The sequence below is a fragment of the Pinus tabuliformis genome, chromosome 7 (genome assembly GCF_031772625.1).
Source record: "Pinus tabuliformis cultivar Carrire ecotype Pingquan chromosome 7, CPIR1, whole genome shotgun sequence".
NCBI classification, from domain to species: Eukaryota; Viridiplantae; Streptophyta; class Pinopsida; order Pinales; family Pinaceae; genus Pinus; species Pinus tabuliformis.
In genome coordinates, this window is record NC_142293.1 from 1539932197 (window position 1) to 1539942372 (window position 10176).

Consider the following 10176-nt stretch of genomic DNA (forward strand, 5'->3'; position numbering starts at 1 on the left):
AACGGTGGAGGGCATGATCGCCTTCACACAGTCTACAAGGAAATTTAGATCTTCCTTTTTGTCCATTGGCTTCGTTTTCACTAGTTGATGGTGTGCTCTCAACATGATCGTCAGAGGTTGAAGACACCAGATTGTGCAAGCAGGGAGACCAGTCCCTCAGGATCCATGGGATGCAGGGACAATCTCGATGATAGTGGTCTCCCTTGCAAATGACACATGGAGATTTAGGCTTGGATGGTGCAGTGTGTGGATTTTCACTAGACGATGCATGGTTGCCCCCTTTCACCATTGGCTTCTTCTTCTTCTTCTCCTTCCCTTTCTTCTTCTTCTCAGTTACTTGGTTACTAGCTTCACCAAGCGAAGAGGAAGAAGGAGAGGGAGAAACAAACGAAGTAGAAGGTTGGGGGGTAACTCTAGTATCATCTGGTTGTTGTTTTGATTGCTTAGGAATTACGGTGTTTTGAACAACAAAGGTCGAGAAAAGCCATACCGGCAAGCCAATTGTGAGTCCTAGAAGAGACAATGTAGCCATATGTGGAGCACCAACATCTCCCCAAGAAGAGAAAGGACTAGGATTTTCCCCAACGGTAAATCCTTGATTGGTGGACTCCATTTTCTCAACCTAAGACCAACGAGGGAACAGTGATATTATTCCGATTAAAATAAATTTTATGACATTTTGACACAACTTGCTTTTTCAATTTTTAAGAGTCGAGAAAAAGCTAAAGATGACTCTAGTCACCTTCAATTTTTAATGAGCCTGAAGTGACAAGTGCTCAGATGGACCTTTTCTTTTAAGGAGTCTGAAAAGGAACAAAAGTGACTACTTTGGAAATCTAGACAGAGGGATTACCAAACCAATCCCAAAACTACAGAATACTTTTTACAGTATGGAAGTCAGTCTTCCCGAATGTTGTGTTCAGTGCATTGTGATCGATAGGGTGCAGACATGGCTTCCTAAGGATAAAGGATGTAGCCTATTGTGGTCTCCCAATATATACTCGATGGTATGTGGGAGCACAAGTCCGTACTGGCACTTGTCGTCTCAAAGAGGAGGAATCACCCAACCTACGATGAAAGCGACAGTTACCAGGCTTTACGACACCAGAATACATCTCTATCCTAGACTTCTAAATGTTGTGCATTAGGTTCCAAAGCGTTTTTATGTTCATTGAGGTTTATTTTACAGTTGATCTTTCTTAAGAAGTTTGCCTTTAAGGTTCACCGCATGATGTACATATACAATTCCTAAATGTGCAATCTAAGATGATAAACAATCGTTTACATTTTTTTTTGCAATGAAAATACTAGCTACTAAGGAAAGAGAAATGAAATTCTTTCAACATAGAGCCAAAAGCACACACTAGATGCACTTTTCCTAAATCAATTTCAGCATGTAGTCTAAATGTAAATGCACATGCATGTATTGTTTTTCAGTTTCCTTAATGTGAGAATGACAAAAATAAAACTAAGTACAGATCTGAATTATCTTCTTTCAAAGTGACAGTACCAACAATTTTCTCTTCAAAAATGAAAGGAAGGCTAAGACGACACTTTGCGATTTCGAATTTAAAATTGTTTTCGACACTTGAAATACCATTAATTCAAATCAAATACGATGGAAAAAGTGTAATCGACTATCTAAAAGAGGAAGACTTTATGACACTCTTTTTCTTGACTGAAAATGACACTTGTGACACTTTCAAATCAAAAGACGACAGTTCGATTAAGCTACTATTTGCAAAGGAGAATTGTAAATGATGAAAAATACATAAAAAAAAACATTCACAATTCCTTCTAATGGAAGCTGAAATAATGCAAAGGAAGATGGTTTCAACAGTGATGTACTGATCATAGACAACAAAACTACTGAATAAAGCTAAACACAATGAAGAAAAAACCAAAATCTGGAGGCAGAAATAGTCTTAGTCAATCATCGCACCTGTAACACAGGGAAACAGGGATGCATCTCACCTGCAACACACAGGAGGTGCGGTGCATCGAGATTTCCAATGAGAGACAGTGTGATGGTCCAGGAACGAGACTGAGTTTGGTTTTCAGTCACAGTTTGCAGCTAAGTTCAAGGATTTAGGCTGAGCTAATGACTGTCAGTAAACACAAAGTATAGGGGCTGATCTAATGAGGTTATTTGAGCTACCACTAGGGCACTTAGGATGTTTGCAAGCTAGATGTTCAGTTCATAAACCAACCAGGAGATTGACTGAAGTAGCGTTGATCTACTTTGTAATTGCATAGCAAAAGCAGTTCGAAGGCTAGCTGACTTAACTTCAGGGTCCTTCTGTGGTTTATAAAGCAAACAACAGTAACAAAACAAACAAACTATTCGTTCCCCAGTGAAGTCGCCGTTTTGTTATCAGGAAAACTAGTGTCGATTCAGAGCTGCTAGTCCCACTAAGACGGGTAGCTATCTTAGAAACAAACAAACCAAAGTTACTTGTGTTTTCCTTTATGAGAGATAGATGAGAGAGAAGCAGATAGTACCAACCTCAGTGTTTCACTAGTCTCCTTGCTCGTTTCCTCTCTCCCTTGATGGATCTTTCGACACTCCTTTCTCACTTGCCCCACTTCAAAGAACACCTATAGATTCAAAGTAGCAAAATACCATCAAAGCATAGAGATCTATAACCATAAACAACGTAGGACCAGATGTACATTAACGATATAAATGCATATACAAATACAAGATTCAGAGATATACAAGCATATGGAGGAAAGCTCAAATAGTTTTATTGATAGAAGTAGTAGACAAGAGGATTACAACCAAGATGTCTGATCCAGCATCATCCTCCCAGCATGAAAGCCCTCTTCACCTCATACAAAGCAAGATCACCCAACAATGTATTCAAAGAGAAACCAACAACACTTCCTTGCAAATTACAAAATTCCAGCCTTTGGATCTCTAGGATGAGGGATCCATATATAGATGTTTGCAAGAGAGTGAGTCAGCTTCTGGGATTTTTATTAGGGTCATTTCACTGATAGTACTTGGTTCTACTTGGAGGGTGCATGGCGCACTATGGAAGGTTGAAAAGTTGATATTAAGGCCTTTAGGGTGCACTCATGTGCTCAAGGAGGGTGCACTTCTTTGAGTTGAAGGAGTGCACTCAAAGGAAGAACTGGTTTCTTGAAGGGCAAAGTTTATAACAAGTAAAGGGAAAGGGATTATGGAGTGTGTTTTGTGCTCTTGGAGGGCACATGGATCACTTCAAAACAAGGAAGGATTCCTGATCAAGGCTTCAAAGTGCGCTCATGCACTCTTGGCCTTACTGAGTTTGCTTTGAAACCAAAATTTTAAAAAGTTTGGAAGATAGGAAAAGGGGCGAACATGATGAGTTTTAGACACAAAACCATGTGTGACACATAAAAAATCATTGAGAAAAATTAAAAAAGCTTGAAAAATGATAATTATACATCAAAATGCCACTTTTCATACATTCCCCAAGTACAATGGGTGAAGTGTGTGTGACTGCAACCAAAAAGTTTTGTTTTACAACAACAAGGATGTTGTGACCATGAAATACACAAAAAAATGTTCTACTCAATGCGATGACACTTGAGAAGACTCAAGAACAATTGAAACATATAGGATGACATGAAATGACACTTGATGACCAAGGTGACACTTGACATGACGATAAAGCAAGCTATAAAATTTGAATGTAGTGAAATTTTTTGCAGGGTGTTGTAGCAACGATAATAGGTTGGAAGTCGGGCACCAAAATAGAAACATGCACATTGATATTTAATTAAGGTTTTTTTCCCCTTTTTGTTTTATGGAATGTTGATATTATAAGTTATGGGTTTTGGATGTACTTGCCAGCGTAGAGATGCAATTTGTTTTCTTCAATAAATACCATTTATATATCTATTTTATTGGTGTTACTATACATGGTTTTGTAATTACAATAATGATTTAAAATATTGTTAATATTTATCTCTTTTATGTTTGATGCAATGCATTCCAAGTTATCCCATGTAGACCTTTAAATGGTTCTTTTCAACTAGCACTTAATTATGCTTCCATACTTGTGTGAATGATGTGATTATTATTTATTTATTTAAAAGTAAAACATAAACTTATGCCAAAGGCCTAGTGGAATCCTGCCATGGGAGTCTACTAAGGTTCTTCCTTAGGCCTTATTACTATTTTTCCTAAGGTTGTTAGTCTCTTAGCCATTCAATGGAGTTCTCATCGTTTTTCCTGCGACATGCTAACCTAGTCCTAAAATTTACTTACTATCTTGCAATAGTTCTCTTTTACCAAATTCTGCAAATGAATTAAATTTTACATAATACAAAGTGTTACTACTTAAACATATTATTGTTAAATTTCCTGTTTTCATTACTACCTAGGTAAATCCCTATTTCATCAAACCCTCTCATTACTTTTTTTTCATCTTCACCTATATAATGAATACCCAAGATGTTTCTTGGTTAGCTTTATTTTCCCCAGTTTCTCTAGTAGAGGATTGCTTAATTTGCACCTTAACCTCCAGTTTTTCTTGCACAGATACCACACAAATACATATACATCTATATGCATTTCATTCATAGCACATTAGTAACATTTCTTCATTCATTCTCTTCAATGTACTCATAAGCACTTATAAACATAATAGAAGTTGTTGTCGCTGCTAAAACACCCTCCTCCAAAAGTTTTCTATATTCAAATTTTAGAGGCTACCTCCTATCTCATGAAGTTTCACTTTTGGTCTTCAAGTGTCATTTTATGTTTCTACATATTTCATAAGTGTCCATGTTCCTTTCTAAGTGTTGGATCATTACAAGTGGAAATAACACACTTTGGAGTCATAAGACACTTTCTAGCCACAAAATGATACTTATGTGTCACAATTGCACATATTTTGTTTATCGTACTTGGAGAATGTTTTTGAATTGGTATTTTGATGTATACTCTTAGTTTTGGATATTGTCTAAGTTTTACTGATGAGTTGAGATATGTCACGCTTGAGTTTTCTCCTAACTCAGTGTCCTTTTCAAGGTTTCACCCTTCCATACTTACACAATTTTTTACTTTGCAAGCCTTCCCCTTAGACCAGCAAGAGAACATAGCACAGTTACAAGGCCTAGTGGAGACCGCCTTGTCAGTTGAAACTATGCCCTACACCCATATGAGTCATCTCTCTCCTCCCTAGTGCATAACACATTTCTAGTCAATAGATCCTCTTGCTTGTTTCTTATCTCTTTGCCCTACATTATCCTTTGCGTCCGTCTCTGAGTTTAGTGCACTACACACTCTCAATGGGAAGTGATGACTTCCTGTACACCTTTTTCCTACACCCTGTACCCTCCTTGTGGCCCTAGCTCTCCCTCCCATAGCATAAAATTTTCTTAGTTAACAGTCATGATGCCTTGTCCCTTGGAATTGTACCCTGTGCCTTCCATAAAGCCTCTTTCTCCTCTAGAGATGCACACTTTGTAGTCCCAGTGATCAATGAAGACCCTCCTATCTCTTGCAAGTTATCCTTATGCATAGAAGGCCTCTGTTTCATTCCCTTGTGCACGATTAATACACAAACAGATAATTTTCATGAAGAATGATAGAATAGGATATTTTTGGGCTAATGTTTGGTTTCCAAGAGTGATATATGCATGCAGGTGTTCAATATAGCATGGAAAAGATATGTGAGGAGATCTATCAAGAGAGGCTTCCCAAGATATAATTTTGAAGATAAAAGGCATAAAGGTACCCAGTTGCGACAATTTAAAGAAAAATGGAATCTGATGATTAAAGTGACTCATGAAGACTCCATAGTCTACATAAACCCTTTGGAGGGTAGAAGGAATTCACAATCGAAGATTTGTTAGAAGGACTATAGACATAGTGGAATTGTCATCACTTCTCAAAGAACTCAATGTACAAGTCACCATGGGTCCAGGTCATCAATGTCTATTACTTGTCATGCTTTCGTCCAATGATGATATGGAAAATGATGATGTATGTTGGGTAGCCGCGCAACAGTCATGGGGCACAAAGCCTAAAATTTTGGGTAGGGATGGGGTAAAGACTCTGCGAGATGCACGGGGTGCGATAGATAATAAGTGGAGTGAAAGGGTAGTCCGCCCAAAAGGAATGAAAAGAAATATAAGTTGAGTCTACCCACCCATGGATTGTGGTCCATGGAAAGGTATAAATAGAGTAGGGCTCTATGGTAGTGGTAGCTTAGTTTATGGCATGTAATCTTGGATCTGATGTGTAATGGGTTTTTGAGAAGGACAGCTTTGAAGTGTCTGTAAGTCTGGGTCAAGGGTTTGGGTAGTGGATAGAGGCTCTGTAGCTATGTGTGCAAAGGCCTAGAAGAGTCCACAGTTGTGTGCGCGAACCCTTGCAGCTAAGTGCGTAGGGCGAATCGAGATGTATTGGTGAAGAAGTTGAATAAAGCTAAGTTGTTTCTGAAATTCTATGTTAAATATTAATTATCGCGAATCTGGCTTTTGTATGTTTACTGTAACTGTTTGATCTATGCCCATATGCTCATAAATACATGAATCTGTGTCTAATCTAAATGCGCGAACTGGTTAACTCTAATAACGTTTGCTTAAAGATCACAATAAGTAGATTGAATACATAAACAATGCAATAATAAGTAGTAAGGAGTATTCTGAGTTTGGATCTGTGCAAACAAAGCAGCACGAAGTTGCAGAACGGCACACGAACCCTCCAGATCACATCTAGACATCTCAAGGGTGTGGAAACCTGGTTCCAACACCCTCCCCTTCTACCTTGGGTGAGACCTCAGTCCACGCTCTGCGGGCTATTACCGAAAGAGCTAGTAGCTACGGGATTTGTTTGGCTAAATAATTTTTCCGAACCTGGGTCAAGCCCATATAAGCCAACAAATGGTTCCATTGCTGGGACCGGGATCTGCCTAAGGAGTGTCTAAGGTTGGAACATTGGAACCCTACAAAGAAAGAAATTGAAGAGTGGTGGGATCTGAAACTCCACGAGTTCGCAGTTCAGGAAAATAGAAATACACGGATATCAGAGGAAGATTGGTTGGACCGCTATATGTACACATATATTCATGAAGTCTTCTTCACGGCATTTCGGTATATTTGTACGAGTGGATCACGAGGTTAGCTGATAGTGTGGGAAGGTGTAGATTAGATCAGCCTATTGTGTGGACTCCGGAACTGGTGCACAAGCTAGAAGCCATCGAAGATAAAATCACACGCATCGTAGATCATTGGCTGGACCAAGTAATAGGAGGATTTATCACTGAGTTCACGATAGATACAACTGTTAGCTATAGTGAAGAAAAAAGGTGATTTCTTCAAGGATTGCAGGGTAAGTATATCAAATCATTGAATACTTGGATAAAGATGTTGTTGTGTGAAAAATAGATTATGCACGTTTATTGATTTCTGGAGTAACGCAGAGCGAAAGAGGTTACAACAGAATGAGAGGGGTAAAACCAACCCTTTGGCTTCTATTTCATGGGAAAGCAAGGAGGAGCTCACGAGGTTCTCACCAAGAAGTGCAGTCCAGTTGATCAGGGAGCGCTTCCCACTAATACCACCTCCATACACGCCACCACCCATTTCACCTACATCAAATCCGTCCACTCCAACACCAAACCCACCTCCAACCCCACCCCCACCAAATTCCGGGATGGCCAGCGTAATCTAGCTGCCAACATTTAAGGGTGTAGGAAATGAGGAACCGGGCCAGTTCTGGTTTGTGATAAAGTCTATATGGGATGCTCAGGGCATCAAAGATGATAACATCAAGAAGGCTACCTTAGTTAGCACGCTAAAGGACCGCGCATTGACCCGGTACATGAAATATTCAAGTGATCATCCAAATGAAGGAATAGCAGCAATCTAGGAGGCACTAAACAAGGAATTTTGGTGATCAAAGTCAGAAGCACAATCGGTTAATAGGTTCAAGGAAATTGTAATGTTGCCTGGTGAAACCCCGTGGGAGTTGGATCAGAGGTTGAAAAGCACCATCCGTGAGGAAAATATGGCACTGTTGGATGCATAGCACTGCAGTTGGTTTGTCGCATCATTAACGCCATATCTGAGATCGGCTCTGTCGCAACAAAAGATCTCAACCAAAGCTGAAGCACTGGAGGCAGCAATGCGGCTGCACGAAACCCCAATATAGGATCCAGAGTTGGGAGTACAGCAAATACAATCACAAATACAAAACTTATGTCTAGAGATGTGAAGCTTAAAACAAGGCGAGGCACCTAGGATGGAGATAGGGAAGAAGTGTGGTGTATCAAATGTAAGGGACAGGGCTACAATAAGGACCATTGTCCGATCTTCGCGAACTATGTGGTAGGAGGGGGACCAATAGCATTGTGACCAAAGGTACAAGCTAGGCCAAGCATGGCGCCCGCACTTTGGTGCGCAATCTATCAGGTGGGAGGAAAGCATGCCATGGACAATTGTCACCTATTACCAAACTTAAGACAACCCCCTCCTCAACAATTTTTTTGAACTTCTGAGAACGGTGGGCCACGATGAAAGAAATTCTCGTAATTATGAAATGTTGATGGATAAAACACTTGCTTATAGGATGCACATGGAGGCACGCAGACAAGATACAACCACACCGCTCGTGCGGGGAGGATACCAAGGACATGGGCGGGGCCGCAGGGGGATGGGACTTGGATGGGGTCGAGGACAATTAATTTTCTATAATTGTGGAGGGTCGGGGCATTACGCACGGGATTTCACGAACCTAACCAAAGCCTGTTGTCCTTACTGTTACCAATTTGACCACGAAGCAGTTGATTGCCCCACACTGATTGCTCAGATGCGAGAAAAGCGGGTGCTTTCGGCTAACCCCACTCAGAACGTCCAAATGATGATGGTTGAATCCCGTGCGGAGGATCCCAATGTAAATATGATGCTCCGAAGTGGCACCACCACCAAAGAAGATAAGGAGAAGCAGCCAGAGGCAGATGCATGGGTCCGTAAGTCCCCCCGAAAAAACCAAACTTTGAGTTGGAGCGTAAGAAGGAAACCTTTACAGAAGCCAAGAAGAACTTCGCGAAAGCTTATACATCAGAAAGTAAGGATCAATTTGGATTAGAGAAGGATACTTCTATGCTAACCACCTTCTTGGCAACTTGCATGAACTTACTCAAGGATGCTAAAGTAGTAAAAGGGCTGCAAGAATTGATAACTCGATGCGCGGGAGCAGAAAAACTATGAATGGTCTAAAAATTAGGCAAACATGCTTTGCGCATTGGGCGGGAAATGCGACTAACTGTCTGGATCGGAGGCTATGAGATGGACCAGGTCGTTTTAGATTTGGGGTCCAACGCGATTGTCCTACCAAAGCAGACTTGGGAATGCATGGGCAGGCCTCCACTACAATGGTCACTGATTGAATTATGGATGGCTAACCAACAAAAGATTCTGCCCATGGGAAGACTACACGAGGTTACAGTAGACATCGATGGTGCCAGCGCCAAAACTGATTTTGAGGTCATAGAAATTGTGGATGATAGTAACCCATATCCTACACTATTAGGGATAGATTAGGCAATGGATATGAATGGAGTCATCAACCTCAAGAAATGAAAAATGATATTTTAAAAGAAATCTCTCCGCGTAGTGGTCCCGTTGGATCCAACAGAAGGAGCACAATATACTGAGCCCGTGCGTGACGAAGATAGTGATGGTGAGTTGGACTGTATCTACCATATTACAGTGCAAGATCAGGATAGGGTGAATCCAACAATGGACTGTAGACTCTCATGGGACCGTGATAGCTCTTGCACGTCGGACTCAGATGAAGAGATTGAATGATGGCAGAACTAGCTGCATGAAGTAACCACATTCAATAGTAATAGGATGGTGACAATAGGGGCAGAGGAATAGTTGTAGGTATCCACAAAAGCATCACGCACAACTGTTGCTTCAGAAAAGGGTGTAGCTCTGAAGATGCAAAGGAAAGGCCACAGATGTTGAAGGCAGGCACGCGCATGACCGGAAGAGCGAAATGAAGTAAGAATTCCTCACCAGCATAGGCTACAGGTGTATGAGGTGTAGGCATCCAACCAACTTAGAATTAGTAATCCAAAGCCACCCCAACAGACCAGTGCACTAGCAACCGGCGCCAAGGTTAACAGGGGATCAGGGAAGTTGCGGATACCATGGCTTCACTGGGCCTGT